We start from the raw sequence: 18,003 nt of genomic DNA, 5'->3' as shown, positions 1-18,003 counted from the left end.
GCGGGGAGGGTGCTGTTGCTGGCAGCGGGGCGCTCCGCTCTGCCCCAAAGCGGGGCCGTTTGCAAACAGTGGGCGGCTGCGGGCGCCGCCGGGCCCCCCTCGGCTGCCCAACTCCGCGCTCTGGCCGCCCGCCCGCCCTCCCCACCCACGGCTGACAGCTGCGGGAGCCGGAGTTCACCCGCCGCCGGGGCCTAGGAGGAGAAGCCCCAACCCGTGCCCGAGGGGGGCGGGAGGGGGGGGTGGCTCTGGCCAGCCTTTTGTGAACCCACGCGGGACTGCGGAAACGCACACACCGCCCAGCCCGGGTGAGCTCCTAAGGCGAGCAGCTTCTTCCTCTCCTTTCTTGTCCTCGCACCCCGCACCCCACCCTGCAAAAAATCCCTGTTGCAAGTGTAATCAAATGCTTGATACCATCTTCCACACTCTCCCTGCACTGGTGCATTATCAGATCCGGGAAGGCATGCTTCCAGGCAAATAGACCTAATAAATGCTATTACTGGGATTCTGCAAGCCCCGGCTGCACCATAGTAACGAGAGCCCTGGCTAATTTGGTTTAAGAGAACGATCAACTGCACAGAGTGTGTGTGAGTGAGTGTGGAGTCTGTATCTCTCCTCCCCACGCTGCCTCTCTTTCACACTAGCTCAAGAAGGCCCCATGTGATAATTCCCCAAATCGAAGGGGAAAAAACCCTGCCGCCAAACCACATCCTGTGCGCTCATTGTCCAGCCCAGCGATTTTAAAGAGACAGGATCCATTTACCCACGCCCCCACACGCTCTTAAGCACACGCTGCAAAGCTGCCTCTCGGTGTGACAATTTATTTTCAAGCCCTTTTACCTTATGAAGGGCCCCTCGGTGGCACAAGGAGCCGGAATCGCGACTTGGTGACACTAAGGGGTCACCTTTTGACCCCACATACAAACCATCCTGGTTTGAGGCACAGACTTGAGCCCGCAGGTACGCAGGGCGGGGCACCGCGGTCACGCCGGGCTTGGGTTCCTGCCAAGGCTTTCCAGCCACTGCGTAAAACAGGGGTCCCCGGCGGCAGCCCCCGGGGTCCCTGCTAAACGCCGCGGCTTCAGATGACAATTGAACTCCCGGAATATGATACTCTAGAGGAGAGCTCCGGAGGGCAAACTGGAGGAGGTGGGGGCACCGAGCGTGCCTCCTGACCCCTCGGTGCCACTTACACACGCCCCCCCCTCCCGGCGCGCAACGCCCACCCCGCCGGGAGAATCGTAAATGGGCTGGGCGGAGCGCTCGGAGCCGAGGGAGAGGTGGCGCTCCTCCCCGCCGCCGCCAACGGCTGGGTGGGTGCCGCGCGCAGGCGGCCGCCTTCTCCGCCCGCCGGGCCGCCGGGGGTGCGAGGAGCATCTTCCAGGCCCCCGGCCCCCGCTGCGCCCCGCCCGGCGCCTCTCCCCGCGGGCGGCCGAGCGCGCGCGGTCACCGGGGAGGGCGCCCGGGCTGCTGACCGGGAGGGAACCGGCCGCCGGCATCTGGCCGCTCCGCCCCGCGCTGACCCCGGAGGTCGCGCCCGGCCCTCGGCGGCGGCGGCCCTTTGTTTCCGGGGCTGCGTGGCGGTGCGCTCGGCGCTCCCCGCGCCTCCCCCCGCGCCCGCCGCCGCTGCGGGCCTGGCCAAGGGAGACGAGGGCCCCGGCGCGGCGGGGTCGGGGTCCAGCACCTGCCCGCGCCCCCCCCCGCGCCCCCCCGCGCGCCTTGGACCCCAGCTTCGCCTCCCACCCATTCATCATCCACTTATCACCCGCACGCTCGATGATCTGCGTCCCTCCGGGAGTGGGGGGCACCAGGGCGCGCGGGGGAGGGCTCGCCCGGGGGAGCTGCCGCCCACTCCCCCCCACCTCCGAGTCCCTCACAAGCTTGGAAGATCTCTGATCCTACTCTAGGGGGTGGAAAATAAACTATTTTTAAAAGACCCTAAACTATCAGTTTCTGTTGTCATTCTTTTATTGGTTTTTAATTCTCCGGGATTACATGAACAACAGTAGTAATTAATACTAAACCTTCCTCTACTGTATATGCTAATGGCAGGAGCCATAAAAATTAATTTGCAAACATGTCATTACACAATAGCTATACAGGCAATAAACCTGTAATTATGGGCCAATCACAGGCAGGGTACAGAGGGAGGGATGTTCCCCAATCTGTTAGGTGCCCCCCTTCCCCTGCTAAAATGGGGAAGATGGTGCCAGCAAGGAGCTTGCCTTCTGAGAGCCACCTGTGGAGAATGCTCCCAGCTCCTGGGGATGGCAAAAGGGGTCTCTCGTCTCCAGCTCTAAATGGCCTGGCTTCTGTGCAGGACCCCCTGGAGACAGCCTCTCCGGGGCCCAGAAGGACTGAAATACGGTGGGAGAAGCTGGAAGAGCAGAGAGCAGAGCCCAGGAGAGCTCCCCGCCTGATCTGCGCGTGGGGGGTGAGCAGTAAAAGGGGTAGGAGGCCCCACGCTGGGGAGCCAGCACCAGCCTCTCGGCTACCCGGGCAAAGGCAAACATCTCCCCCTATAAGCATCTGAATGCCTGCATTGAATTATCGCAAAGTGCTCGGGCCAACCCCTAATTGCTTTTGGCCACTCCCTCAGGAAGAAGGTGAGCACTAAGATTCTAAGTGATACCTAAGTCTCCTTTGGCCCGGGGTCTAGGCAGCTCTGAGCAGGTTGGTGACATTTCCTGGTGACAGGGTCGTCTGGAAGGGAGGGAAAGAGGAGATCCACTATGAGACCACAGTTCCTGACCTGAAGCCAAAAGAGCTGAAACATAGAAAGCCACCCCCGCCGTGCCAAGCGGCCTGCTTAGCGGGCTGACTCTCCACTGAATGGCTCGGTTGTTTGCCATAATGTGGCTGAACGATGAGCTGGAAGGATTTTCCCTTTCCCACTGGCCCTTGTGGCTTGGCTGGCGTCTTTGGAACGCCTCACTATGGCCATTCATTCCCAGGGGAGCCACCCCACCACCTCTGAGGGTGGCGATGGCCTGGCCGGGAGGTGACAAGGACTCGGCAAGCCTAGGCCACACCTGGCCCAGGCGAGAAGGGCAGCCCTCTTCCTGGGAAGGCCACCTCGACGGGATTCTGTGCAAGGACAGGATGTCTCTCTCCACCACCCCCTCTTCTATCTGAGGCTGGTCATGCCATAACCCTCTCGCTCTCTGCTCACCTCTTGGTGGTGGTGGGGGGGAAGCATTTCTAGAAAAGAGGCAGAGAACAGGGAAGGCTGAGCCTTCAGTGGCCCTCCAGTTAAGGTCACCACAGGGCAAAGTCGCCCCCCACCTCCCTGAGAGACCGCTGTCCACACTGCAAGCCAGCCCGGGGGTCAGAGGGCAGCTCTGGGCCATGCCCAGGGCAGGATGGAAAGAAAAAACATCACTTCATCTCCCAATGGAAAGCAGGCTCTAGCTGCTTCCCTGGAAGCTGCGTGGAGCTCACTAGACACCCACTCTGAGGACACGAGGGGCCCCCTCCCCAGCTGCTCCTTCAAGATGGAGGGGCCTGAGACTCCCCCTAGCGGGGCTGCCGCTGCCACAGTGCGGAGACAGCCTAGCCGGCCAAGAGCGTCAGCTGGATGCAGTAAAAATAGCCTCCCCGCACGTGCTGAGGACGGCGGCTGCAGCCGGGGTCTGGAGAGCGCAGCGCGCAGGGGCGCCGGGGTGGGGGCGCTAGCAGCCGCCAAGGCCTGCTGCCTCAGCGTGCCCACTGGCACTCTGGTGGTCACCTAGGCCAGGCCCTGCTGCCACCAGGCCACAATCCTGTGTTCTGGAGGTCCTTCCTCCCCAGGGATCCCAGGAGAGGGAACGGAGGGGATGCTGGGAGCGTGGCTAACCCGAGATGCCCCTTTGGGTCTGCCCCTCCACTCACTTCCCTCTTTAGGATAATCATGCCAGCTGATGTTTCCTGAGAGCTCAGTCTGTGCCAGTTGCTGTTCTAAGCACTTTTCACAGGGAACTCACTGGATCCTCATGACAATGCTGTTCAAGGTCACCATTAGGAGTTTCATTTTCTAGATGAGGCACAGAGAGGTCAAGGACCTTGCCCGAGGACCCACAGTCAATAAGTGGCAGAGCTGAGATTTGAACCTGAGCTGGTTCCAGAGTCCATGTTCATAACCATCAGCCTGGAAGGGACTGGGCCCACCAGAGTTCAGGTGTCGGCTGGGCCCCCACCCACCATGGGCCCTCAGGCCGTGACATCACCATTGTGAGACTCAGTTTCCTCACCTGGAAAATAGGATGAAATTGCTCCCACATTCCAGGCAGACGAGGATGTGTAACCGCCCTGATGCCTGGTCCAGAGTGAGGACTCCATAAACAGAGCTGTAATTACGCCCATGTTTTGGATAATAGCAATAATATGGCTACTGATGGGGCCTCAGGACATCCAAGGATCAGTGCGACGTGCTTTGCTGAGAGCATTATCTTATCTGGAATTTGGCCCCACCCTGTGAGGCAGACGTACAATGACCATCATCCCGTTTTGTACCTCAGGATGCGAGGCCCCAAGAGATGAAGTCACTTACCCAAGAGCACGCAGGGTATAGACACACCCGCTTTCTCCCTCTGCTCAGCTCTAGTCCTGAGGTGACCAGACCGGGTACAAATGTTCTAAGTGTCAAGATAAGCAAGTGGGAGAGGTCTGAAGAGAAATGGGGAGCAGCGGTCCAGGCACACCCTATGGTGACAACTGCAAACCCAGGTCAGGTTTCCATCTCTGCATGGTGCCCCTGCCTTTGCATTACTGTTCCCCAGCGGTTCTAGCAAGCACCTCACTCAGGGTGTGCTGTCCTATCTTGGGGGCAGGGGTGTCTAACAGACCCTGTGGGGCCTCCTCCACCTGCCCCAGTGTACTGGGTTGAATGGCGGCCCATCAAAATATATGCCCACCCACAAGCTGTGATTGTGACCTTATTTAGAAAAGGAGTCTGTGCAGATGTAATAAAATTAAGGATCCTGAGATGAGGTCACTCTGGATTGTCGGAGTGGGCCCGACATCCGGTGACAAGTATCCTTATAAAAAGAGCAGATCAGAGAAGACACAAGAAGGAGGCCATGTGACGACGGAGGCAGAGCCTTGAGGACGCAGCCATGGCCCCCAGGAGCAGTAAGAGGCAGGAAGGACCCTCTCCTGGAGCCTTCAGAGGTATCATGGGGACCCTGCTGATGTCCTGATTTTAGATTTCTGGCCTCTAGAACTGGGAGAAAATAAATTTCTGATGTTTTAAGCCACCTAGTTTGTAATAATTTGTTACAGCAGCCACGGGAAACTAATACATCCTGCCACTTCTGTAGAAACAAATGCCCTCTGTACTGCCAACCCAGGGAAGCCCTGGGTGTGGTCCAAGGCCGGACGCCGTGGGCCTCGGGCCAGCAGGGTCAATCTCTCCTTCAGGTCTGTAGCAAGGGCTTGGATAGGGATGAAGGGCCCAGGGCCCCAGATCTGGGGTGTGTTCGGGTTGCCTGTCTTCCATGAAGCTGAGGTCAACACCCTACTGGGATGGGGAGGCTTTCTAGTGGCCTGCTCACCCTCTGCTGCCCTCCCTGGTGACCCACATTTTCTGGCTGGGGTTTGGGCAGCAGCCTGGGCTGTAAGAGATCAGCGGGTGTGGCCATCTGCCCCGGGGAATGGCCAACCAGCCCTGCCAGATCAATCTACAAACCCAGGGCTCAGCTGGTCTTGTGTATCCCAGCTGCCCCGTGAGGCCTGGAGTGACAATAACCAAATAAAAGCCCTGGTGGCCAGCGTTCCACCAAACCTGTTTCCCCTTCCTCTCGGGCTCATGCCCAGGCTATATTTGTCAGTCTCTCTTGCAGAAAGTGTGGGGCCAGATGACCAAGTTGGTGGCCAAGGGAATGTTTTAGAAGTAATAACTCAGCACTCCCAGGCCTGGCCCACAGAAACCTCCTGCCCTAGTCTTCACATTCCCCTTCTGTGTCTGCCCACCAGACGTCTGCTCCCAGGACCACCCTGAATCCACGGATAGCAGATACAGCACCTCCATCAATCCCCCAAAGGTTGTTCAGAACAGAGGCCCTCGACCTGGCCTCCCCCGAGTTGTATATTCTGTGAGCATCTGATTGAGAAAGATCTACCATGTGGCTTCTACTTTGAGTGTTGTGAAATGTCACTTCCAGTGTGAGGAGCCCCTGGGATGTCAGGGACTCTTTGTTATAGCAGCTCGTGTTGGCTTAACACACCTTACTGATAGGTCAGTTAGTTAATACCTAGCATTGAGCTGGATGCTTTGAGTCCATTATCTTATTTCATCCTCCCAAGAAAAGTTAGGTCTATCATTACCCCCATTTCTCAGATAAGAAAATTAAGGTCCAGAGAAATAAAAAGTGACTTTCCGGAGGTCATACAGCCAATAAAAGAAAAAGCTTAGATTTGAATCCTGACCCTGCATTTTAAACTGTTCTCTGCAGTACCTCTTGTATCTACCTCCAAGTAGAAGCTGGTAAAGAGGCTGGAGCTTAGATACCCCCCCTTTTTTTTTCATGGTGGAAAACAAAACAAACAAAGCCGGGAAAGGCAAGAACCCCGCACATTTGCAGTCCACACACAGAACCGGGTGTCTGACCTCTGGTTTGGGCCTGCTGTTGGAGCGGGCTGCCTGTAAGCTCAGGATCTGGGAACTCTGCAAAATCGTGGTGTGGCGAGCCGTAAGCAGTGATAGGGCCAAGGCACTTCCTTCTCCAGGCTGCATGGACACCAGAGAAATGAGCCAGAAACTATGTCTGGGACTGCTGGGGCCACACAGCACATCCCCGAGAGGCACCCTGCCTCCCCTGTCCCCACCCCACCCCCGCCTGTCCCCACACACCTGCGCCAGGCCAGCCACTTCTGGAGCCAATCCATTCATAATCCAAGACAGCTCTGGTTGTCAACGTGCTGCTTCGTGCAGAGCCAACACAGGCCTGGCTGGTGATGGGGTCGGAAAGCACCGAGGGAGGTCTCCAGGGGAAGGAGCACACCGGCGGGACCGTGGCTCCCACGAACCCCGACAGGTGCCTCCCGTGGACACAGCGATGGCCCACGTGTGCGGCCCATCCCCGCAGGTTGGGCAGCGGCCACTGCCCTGATGGGCTGCCTGGGGCAAGCCAACGAGGCTTTCCTCCCTGCCGACACCCGTTCCAGCAGAAAGGCGTCTGTGAGCAGCCGTCCCGCTGCCGGCTCCTGGGGAAGCAGTGACGGTGTGGACATAATTACCCATCCGTGGATGACACGCAGATCTCCCTGTCTACCTCTGGGCCTAACTGCTTCAGGCCTGCGTAGCCCTCTGGCCAACAGGACATGAGTCTTCAAAGGCGACTTCGTGCCTGCTTTCCCCCTGCACGCTGGGCACCGGCTCTGAGCACGACACAGCCGGAGCAGGGCGCCCCAGGGCCCTGTCAGCCCTCTCCACCTGTCCCTTGTGAACATATCCTGCCTCAGCCCTGCTGCTTCTTCTGCCGCACCTGCCTGCCTTGCCCACCCTGCCCCTACTGTCCCCCGAAGCCTGACCGTCCTTTATTCACCCTCCGTGTGTCACGCCTGAGCTGACGGGACTCCTGCCACGTCCCCAGCACAAGACATCCTCCTGTACACTAGCTCCTCTGGCCAGGGCTTTAGGAAGCATGGACATGGCACGGGGTTCACATCCTCGGCACACTGACCTTTGGGCCGGGGAATTCTTGGTTGGGGGCTGTCCTGTGCGCTGCGGGGGTGGGGGGGTGTTTAGCAGCATCCCTAACCTCTACCTACCAGACACCAGGAGCACACTCCAGTCGTGACAATGAAAATCTCTCCAGAATGGCCAAATTTCCCCCGGCAGGGGGTGAGAGGGGTGGGAGGGTGCAGAAGGACAAAATTGTCCCAGTTCGGAGCCATGGATGTAGCCCAAGGGGTCCAGGAAGTCTGCTGAGTGACCTGAGCTTCGGACCTGCTTCTGCTGTCGGCCTTGGGCAAACAAATGTCCTCTCTTGGCCTCAACTTTACCACATAAAAAATTAGAGGGGCTGAATGGGGTCTTCTAGCTGCCTCTGATTCGCTGATGCTGCTTAGGACCAATGGTTCCAAAGTGGGGACAAGTCTATGACTCAGAAAACTGGATCAAAAAGGAAGGAATCCAATGATAGAGTACTCATACAGAAACAAAGCGGTGAATGGGCCAACAGGTTATGTGGGCACCCCTGCTGCCTTGGGCCTCTCAGTGTTTTTCCGTTTCCTCCACAGACCTTTTTACTTCCAACCTAAGGAAAACCTGCTCTGGGGTCAGGGGTGGATGGTGTGGGAGGATCTGCTATCAGTCATTTACACTCTAGTATAATTTAGCCCCACCTCTACTATCTTCACAGGACCAAGCTGTGGGCCTGGTTGGAGCCACCTCATGACTAACTAAAACAGCTGTAAGATGTGTTAGGGAAAGGCAGGACAAAAGAGCTATTCTGCCCACTTGGGTCAAAACGGTGGTTTCAATTTCATAACATCATGTGATGAGGTGAACTTCCGGGTGCCCTGTGTTATAGTCCCTTTCAGCAGCTGCCACGGGGAGGGGGAGGGACAGTCTCAGGCAAGTGCTGGGGCTGGGAGGACTTACATGGCTCAGGGGAATTCTGATAAAGAGGTGGGTCCAGTAGGGATCCCCACAGCTCAGGCACAGAGTGGCCAGGTCCTCTGGGCTTCGTGACCACGTCCCCCGACAGCACCTGGCAAACACCAGCTCATGTGGCGCCGCACACTGCACCATGGCCGGGATGTTCTCAGTTGGCAACCGCAGTCCCGACCCATGTGTCCCTAAGGCAGGATTTCCGGTTGTTTCATGGGGGTGGATTATCCCAGAATCAGCTCTGCTTCAGCTTTTAATTGGGAGGTAGGATGGCTGTTCCTGAGGCAGGGGGAGCATACACCTGTTTCGTTCCGCAGAGTGGGAGGCGTGTGGGCATGGGGAGGATCTGGGGCGCAGCACAGCTCAGCCCCCAGCACTGGTCTAGTGTGGCTCTGGCCTTCTCTGGCCTTTAGTCTCCTCCTCTGGAGGACGCACGGACTAAATGATCCCCCAGGCCCTCCAGCTCCGTGAGCCCATGATTAATAAAACTCAGACACACCATCTGCTCACTCTGACATTTAAGAAACAGAACGGGTTTCCAAAGAGAAAGCTGCCCGGTGCAACTTGCTTCTCCTCCTTCGCCTGCTGATCGAGTGTGGGTTCACACCCTCCCCACATCCCAGCCCTTGACTTGGAAAATCCCGACATGCACACACGCAAGCACACGCAGAGCTGTCTCCCCCACTCCACCCCAAAGGTCAAAAACGGAGGAGTGAGCTGATGACAGAGGCCCACCCTGACAAAAGTCTGAACCAACCCCCTCCTGGGATCCACACCCTTTACAGTGTCTTCTCTGGCCCCAAAGCTGGGCATACGTCTCGCCAACATGTCCCCAAACTTCACAACCGTTACCACTGACTCATCTTGCCCACTTGTTCAGCTCGTCCTCAGTGGCGGGAAGTGAGAACTGCTGCCCCCTTTACAGAGGGGGAAACAGCTTGCAAAGTAAAGGGTCAGGCCCAAGGTCACACAGATGACAGGCAGCAAGGCAGGGACGGCACCCTTATCCAAAGTGGGAAAGAAACAGGATCTCGGGCCAGCTCTGGTGACACACGGGCCCACGGGCCCTCTGTGTGGTGCCAACGGCCCTGCTGCAGCCGCTGACTGCTGGTGCTAGAGGCCAGGAGAAGAGAAGGAGGCGGGCGGTGGGGGGCATTTTGGGCAGGTGAGACCCTCCCCCAACAGCCAAACTCCAGAAGTGGTTTTAACTCAGCCGAAGAGCTGAGCAGCGGCAGCAGGGGCGGCGGGGCTGTGATCGGACCCAGTGCCTGAGCGGCAGCCAGGTGTCCAGATGGGCCTGCTCTGCAGCCTCTGCCAACTGCCCAGCTTCTACCCCCGGCTGGGCCCCACGGAGGAAAGCCCTGGGATCTAGTATTCCATGCTGGCTGGATCCTGATAGAACCCCCCAGTCAAGCTGCCCTTTCGCTGCTGTCAGGCCTCAGAGGGCCCCTCAGGGGCTCAGCTGGTCTTCAGACTCTCTCTCTGCTGCTCTCCTGCTGCGCGCTGGACTCGGTTGCCTGCACCTGCCCCGACCACCGTGGACACGGTGTTTCCACTCCCTGCCATTCTCTGTGCGAGTACAGCGCTGGACACTCCACCGGCGCTCCGTTCGCTGTCCCCCCCCACCCCCAGTGCTCCCCTGAACCACCACCCTACTTGGAGAAGTGGCCTGGACTTCCTGTTTCTTGTAACGACCCACAAAATCAACCCCAAAAGCTGGATAAAAATAGTCCCCCGGTTTCTTAAAAGCACGAAATTGCTGACAAGACAATAAGGAAGCACCAGGCCAGAGGGACAGGGAAATCGGAACCCAGAGCTGACTTGTCACCGAGGCCATACTGGCCCTGAGGGCATCTACAAATCCTGCAAAACCCGAACTTCTGTTTTTATGGCCTTAAAGATCAAGGCACACAGAAAACAAAGGCTGAGGCCTCTGCACAAGTTGAAGCAGTCACTGCAGACCCTCCCCATAATAAGGCAGGACCCCAGAGAATCACCCACCCAGGGTAAGAGTGAAGGGGGGAGCTGGCCAGGCCTTGGGCAGAAATGTAGCCAGGCTGGAGCGTCTAGTGCTGCCTTAGGGCTGTCAAACCCTGAACTGGACTAAGGAGGCTCCAAAGCAGCAGTGTCTCTGGGCATCTGCCAGAAAGAAATACAAGTCCTCCTAAAGGAAACCACCTTCATCTCAGGCTTCAAATTATACCTATAATTTTTTTTTTCTTTTTCCCAAATATAACGGCCAGCACCTAGCTGAAGACGACCAGACCCAGAAGGAATCCACACTTCTGGGTTGAGAGTAAGCAGCAAAAACAGCCAAAACAAGCAGGCCTGCCACCACGCCAGAGCTTGGAATTAGGGAAGCCTCTATCGTTCTGCTGCTGGGATAAAGAAACAGAAGACAAGCCTGACTGGATCTGCAGAGAACAGGACACCACAGTCTAACGTTACCCCAGGACGTAGGCCCTGACAGGACTCCATCCGGTCACCCCCACCTCCCCTAGAACCGCACCCGGCTCGCTGGAACAGCTCAGTCAATAGCTGTGGACTCATTAAACACACATGCTGGACTTGAGACCTGCCGCGGGGTGAAGGAGCAACCATCAGCCTACTCCAGGTGAGCCCGGTGAATCATTCCACTCCGCCAGCAGACAGGCAGAGGAGGTGATTAACCCCACGTTTCCCTTCTGTGTGACATTTCTGCGTGTGAAGGCAGGTGCTAATGATAAACCCAGCCACAGAGCAGCCTCCACAGTGGAAAAAACAGCCCAGAGGTGTAATGGCTGCTGCAAAAAGCCGAATCCTGCAGGCCCGACCCGGCACCCCCTACTGCTATAATTCTGAGTTATCCGTTCTTTATTATAACTCGAGGCCTTGGCTCCCGAAGCATCTCCCAGGGATTCTTTCTGTGGGGGCAAATTTGGTGCCTGCAATTAGCTGAACAGGCATCTTTTGTCCGTGCTGAAGCATTCAATTGCAGGTGTAATTAGGTCCCCTCACCCCTGAAATCTGCAGAGAGCCGCCCGCCTTGACTAACTGCACCCACAATTAAGTGCTTACGGGCATGTGGCTGGAGCCGGCAAACATGTGCACGCGGCTAATAGCGGGGGCACCCAGCAGCCTTTCAAAAATAGACACTGTGTTGGAGAAATCCAGCCTTTTTGCATTTGTTGTTCAAACGGCTCTGTCCAGCTGGGAATAATGAGGAAAGACAAACACGCCAATTAAGCTAGGTCCATACATAAATAAACTGCACAGCTCCTTAATTAAGCCACTTACAGGAGTGGGCAAGGCTTTGAGAAGGGGGAAGGAGAAGCAGCGGTCCTGTGGGCAGCGTGGCACTGGGGGCGTCCACCTCACGGAGGTGCAAGTCCCAGGGGCCAGGCCTGCAGTAGTGGGGGGCAGCCCTGGGAACCGGCTGGGGTTGAATGGGTGGGAACAGGCAGGAGGGAGGTCGGGTGCAGGGAGGCAGAGAAGGTGACTTGAATCCTGCGTGCAGAGGACGGCAGTGTCAGAGCAGCCCGCCTCCTCTGCCCTTTCCTGCAAGCTGGCTCTGCCTGGCAGAGGACCTCTTCCCTGAAAACCTCCACATCTGCTCTTTCCTCCTCCGCCTCCGCCTCGCTGAGGCCTCAGAAAGGTGGCGAAGCCCCAAATCAAACCACCTGCCTGCTTCCCAGGTCAGCTCCCTCAAGACGCCTTCAGTCCCGAGGCCCCTGCCAGGCCTCCCCGCTGCAAGCTGCACCCACAGTTAAACAACAAAGGACACGTGTAGCGCGGATGGGGACGGTGTGTGCCAGGAGGTGCGCGGCTGTTAGCGACGGCGGGCAGCTCTGCCCCCCTTCCTGCCACATGCACTTTCTGAACTCCCTGCCATGTTGCTGTATTGTTTCTAAACAATAAAACCGAACAGATTATACTCACTGTAATCAGAAGAGAGAGAAAAGCTTCCTGTGCCCCCAAGTAGAGCCACTGAAAGCCATTTGCCTTTTGCAGAGCGCAGCAGTCCTGGCTGCAACCAAAGGGCAAAGGCAATATTTAGATAATTAAAAACCCATTGCTGATGGGGCCAGCCAGATGACCACAGGTGGCTTCGGGGTGGACCAGCGATGGCTCAGAATGGGCGCTGTGCCTTCCTTCTTCTCCTTCCAGCACAACTGAGAGAGGCAGACAGGTGACCACTGGGAAACCCTGCCCAGACAGGAATCAGGCTCAAGCCAGGGATTCTGGTTCCAGGGTCCCTCTGAGGCCTGTAAGACATGGTCCTGGCCTTGGCCTTCTGTCTACAGCTACTCTAGGAGCTCCAGCCTCACCCTCTCACCTCCTCCTGCCTCAGGGCCTTTGCACTAGCTGTGCCCTCTGCCTGGGACACTCTTCCCCCAGATCTCCACATGGCTCTGTCCATCCCTCCCTCCACTGGGGTCTGCTTTCAGACCCTGCCCTCCCAAAAGGAGCTTAGCAGTTCCCCTCCCCCCATACCCCATCCCCTCACTCTTGTGTGGGGTTTCTATAACACTTGACCCCTAAGTTTACACTGAACAGTTTCATCATCTTCTCTCTCTGTGGGACTGCATCAGGCTTCTTCACCACTGGGTCAGCGGTACCTGGCAAGGTGGCCAGCACAATGTGGGGACTCAGTCTGGGGTGAGTGAACGGGTGCGAAGCAAACCAGGGCACTGTCAGAAGAGGGGCTCAGTACAGCCTGGGCTGGGAATGTGGCTCTGGAAGCTTCCAAGGAGTGCAGGTCTCTGCTCTGTGTGAGCTGGAAGGCCTCCCTGGCTGCAGCCCTGTCTGCGCTCAGGCCCTGAGCTGCCCCGGGCAGCAAGGGTGACCTCCGGTCGGTCTGCCTGTGCAGCCTGCGTCTCCTCCTTTAGCCTTTGAATCTTTAAAGCTTGACTTGGTGCCAAGAATCACTGAGCTCCTGGGAGCAGAGCCTCGCTCCTCTGTCTGACCTTCTTCCTGCCCCCTGTCCCAGCAGACGCCTGTGAAAATCAAATTCAGGATCAGCGCCTCTTTACAACGCCCAGATCCCGATTATCTGCCATCGTGGGGCTGAGACAAGCATGGACCAGGAAGCACACAGATGACTCGAAGCCCCAGTTTTAGGCCTTGCGATCATCATCTGCCGCCCGACCAAATGTTGCCTGGAGCTGCTGATGAGCCACCAGAGGAGCGGGTTTGCATCTGGTCTCCTGCTTCCCTCCTGACGTTGGGGACTTCCCGGGGAGTGGCCTGGCCCCACCTGCCGGGCACGCTGCCTCAGACTTGTCCCCTCTCCCGTCTCCAAACCCCTGCAGGGCCTCCCACGCACAGTGCAATCTGTCCCCTCGCCAGCTGGGGACCATGCCAGGGTTTGAGTTTCTAGAGCTTTCCCCGTGGGGACCTGTGAGTCATGGAGGCCGAGCTGGCTCTATGTGCTTTTCCTTGGGGGCCCCACACTCCCCACAGCCTCCGCTGAAGCCCTGCTTTCCCTGGCTGCTTTGGGGCTGTGTCCCGGGTGCAGGGAACAGGCGAGGCAGCCATTCCTGCCCATGCTGCCCCCCAGGGACAGGGGGAGCCAGGGGTGGACAGACTGTGTTCAGACCCACCTTCTACCTGGGGCCCACGACCTTTCTGTACCTGATTCCTTCCAGCAATGAGTGTGGATAAAGGACCTATGACCCAGAAAGCGTTGAACACTCTGGGCACCCAGGGAGGCACACACATTCAGCTATCTGTGACGTATGGCTAATGTCCCCATGTCAGACGGGGGATAGGATGCAGACCTTTGGCAACTGGCAGACAGACCTCCTGGTTTGGCCCTGGCTTGGCCAAGGACCCCGCCTCTTCCAGTCTTTGCATACAACCAAGAACGGCCCTACTTCTCCTTTTCCGAAGAAGCCCTGATCCAAACCCGGGCCCACTTCCCTAGAGGAAACAAGCCAGTGAGGCCCCACAGAGAACTCAGAACTTCCTGGCCTTTAGCCAAACCCACAGACGCTTGGCTGGTGACCTGGCCCATCCTGCTAATCCTCAGGCAGTCACCAGGCCTCCCTCTTTGGGACACTTTTCCCTTAGATATCCTCTCCATGTTCTCCCCAAACCTCTCTTTCATGGCCCTTAGGCTCTGCGTTGGCATGATCGCCTCTTGTAGCCACTGTCCCGATGGCCCCAGCCTGTACAGCTTCTTTCACTTGGGAATCTCAAAGCCTAGGCCCCAGGGCCTGTACACAGCAGCTGCTCAATGGTTGCACATCATTAGACCACACGAAGCAGAGGTGCGGCTGGGCCCAGAGGCCCACATCATCTGAGGGATCTAGAAAGCTGATCCTTCGGTCACTGTGCTGGCCACAGCACCTCCAAGCCAAGTTGGACTAGGGGGTGAACACACTGTTCCCCAGGCGCCCTGGGCTAGGGGCTGATTTGTTCTGGTCTTTCACCCCCGACACTGGGGCAGGGGTCTTGACCACAGCTCCCGATTAGCAAGGGGTCCACCCACTTCTGCTTTCAGAGTGTCATCCCAAACCGCCAGCCAGTCTTCCTCTTATCAGCAAACCGTCAAACCCAGAGGGCTGTGGGTGGCTTTGTTTTTTTATCCTTCCCTCCAGGGAGCCCTGATAAGGAGGCCAACCTTTCCCCTCTGCCTGGACTTGCTTCCCCATTAACGTAGGGATGGGCCTGGGGCTTCCAGATGACAGTTCCACTAACCCACAACCCAGAAGGAGGGAGAAGGAAGCCCTGGGGCGGAGGTTCCCCAGGTGACTTTGCTGTGGCCCCAGGCCGTAAGAGGCAAAGACGGGGCTCCTGGGTGGCTCAGTGGTTGAGTGTGTCTGCTCTTGGCTCAGGGTGTGATCTCGGGGTCCTGGAATCGAGTCCTGCATCAGGCTCCCCACAGGGAGCCTGCTTCTCCCTCTGCCTATGTCTCTGCCTCTCTCTCTCTCTCTCTCTCTGTGTGTCTCTGAAGAATAAATAAATAAATAAATAAATAAATAAATAAATAAATAACCTTAAAAAAAAAAATGTGTGGCCTTCCGTGAGCCTCCCCTCAAAGCATGGCAGGCTCTGCCCAGCCCGTGGTCTCAGGGCTGGAGTCCCCGAGGCAGGGCCGCACCTCACTTCTATCTGCTTCCAGCACCACCCAGCCCTGAGAAACTGGTCCAGCTCGCCGCTCCCAGGGGTGGGCTGTGCGCACATCAGCTCTGAGAAACAGCCGTGGGCACGGAGCCCACGCCCAGCGTGTTGGACTCTTCACTCCCAGAACGGCCCCAAGCGTCTGTCCATCCGCAAAAGAACAGTCAACCGCTGTGCTGAATCCCGCCGAGGAGCATCGCTCAGCATTGCTCTGCATCGCTCAGCAACGAAGACAACAAAATACAGTCACATGGCAACCTGGCCAAGCATCACGGGTGGAAGGTGGAGCAGAGGCAGCCAGACAGAAGGGCATGCGGCTCCACTTCCACGAGCTTCCCCGGCGGGCCGGCAGGGCTGCCCCAGGAGATCCCCAGAAGCGCCGAAAGCATGGCCGGGCCGGGAAGGCCACACACAGGCTCGCGGCAGCACGACCCACGGGACCCGAAACGCAGATGCCTCCAGGTGTACAACACACAATGCGTGCCTTGGACACCCGACGCACTATCATTCAGCCTTCAGGACGCGGAAGACCCCCTAGGACGTTACGCACAGCCAAAGAAGCCAGTCACAAAAGGACAGATCCTGCAGGATTCCACTCGCAGGACTTCCTACAGTGGTCTGATGGGCAAAGACAGAGTGGCCAGGGCAGGGGCGCCCACGGGAACAGAGCTCCAGTTTGGGATGATGGAAAAGTTCTGGAGGTGGATGGTGGCGACAGCTGCATGACACAGAAATGCACTTAATGCCATGGCTAAATTTTGTGTATTTTACCATGATTTGAAAAGAAGGAGAAAACCTAAGATAGAGTGAAGGAAAGCACACTGGTGGTCAGTCACCTGGCTGGGGTGGAGACTGGGAAGGCACGCTCAAGAAGGAACCTTCTGGAATGGCAGCCACATGCTGCCTGAGGACGGGACGGGGGTGGTGGACACAGAGACAGACACCTGTGTCCGAAGCCAATGAGCAGAACTCTTAAAATGGCTGTATGTTATTGAATATGAACTGTATCTCAATACAGTTGATCTTAAAAAAAAAAAAAAAAAAAACAACAGGGGATCCCTGGGTGGCTCAGCGGTTTAGCGCCTGCCTTCGGCCCGGGGCGTGATCCTGGAGACCTGGGATTGGGTCCCACGTCGGGCTCCCTGCATGGAGCCTGCTTCTCCCTCTGCCTGTGTCTCTGCCTCTTTCTCTCTCTATCATAAATAAATAAAATCTTTAAAAATAAAGATAAATTTAAAAAACAAACCCAAAACTTTGAACCCTCTCATCTTGATATATATGTATGTTTATTTATGAGTTATTTTTATATGGTACATATTAATAATCTCTCCATTATAAAATTTACACAAAAAAAAGCACTTAAGAGATGAGAAAAACAGAATTTTGGCATAATCTTCCTTTGTCAGTGGATGGCTGTGTCCTGTTTTGGAGGACGGGGTCAAGACAGTCTGTGGGAGGGCTGGTTTAGGGGCACATGGGGAACGTTCTGGGGGGATCGCCAGCCCCTGAGGTCTGCTGATGATAACCACAAACCTCAAGGCCATGGGCGCATGACTTGCAGGGGGAACGACTCTTGTGCCACACGCCTCTTTCCATCACACACGTGTAAGAACAGATGTGATCACCCCTCCCCCCCAAATATCCACGTGGGCAGGTGCAGTAGAATCCTCAAGGGAGTGCAGAGTCCCAGACCACAGGGATGGACAAGTCCTACCTTCCCCGCGGGGCTCAGCCTCTGCCTCGGGTCACAGCTGGGAGCAGAGCTGGGGTGGGGGCAATCCACGCAGTGTATGTGGCTTCCGGGAGTCAGCGTGGGGCAGTAGGGGCCTGGGGCCAGAGTACCGGGTTCAAATCCTGCTCTACTGCTGTTTAGCAGAGTGGCCCTGGGCACATCCCTCCCTGCCTCAGTATCCCCATACACAAAGTGAGGATAATGACACGCCCTGCAGGGTGGTTGCAAGAAGGAAGAGCTAACACACGAGAACCTTCAGAGCCAACCAGGCGCTCTCCACTGGCTGTTGCTTTCTCTGGACACCAACGCGGGCCTCTGGCCACCCCCACTCTGGCCACTTCTCCCCGGGCCCGTGGGCGCCAGACAGAGTCTGCCAACCTCTCTGCAGCCCAAGTTTATGTCCACGGGCGGGTCCGTGTTTACCCTTAAGTCGTCCTTTTCCTGCCCTGGGCCTAGCACCTGGCCCCTCCCTGGCCCATTGTCTCAGGACCCAGGGCCATCCGGTCCATCCTGGGGGGGGGAACCAGGGAGCCCCCCACCCCCATTTCCTTACAGCAGCTTGGACTCCAAGTCCCTG

At 57.2% G+C, this 18,003-nt stretch overlaps 1 protein-coding gene across 5 annotated transcripts in view; it reads right to left on the bottom strand.

Moving 5' to 3' along the window:
- The window catches only part of GSE1 (Gse1 coiled-coil protein), a 413,371-nt gene that overhangs the window by 108,676 nt on the left and 286,692 nt on the right, over positions 1–18,003 (bottom strand). The gene's annotated exons all lie outside the window — the stretch shown is intronic.

This window comes from Canis lupus, chromosome 3 (genome assembly GCF_048164855.1).
Source record: "Canis lupus baileyi chromosome 3, mCanLup2.hap1, whole genome shotgun sequence".
Classification (NCBI taxonomy): Eukaryota; Metazoa; Chordata; class Mammalia; order Carnivora; family Canidae; genus Canis; species Canis lupus.
This window is presented reverse-complemented; position numbering and strand designations above follow the sequence as displayed.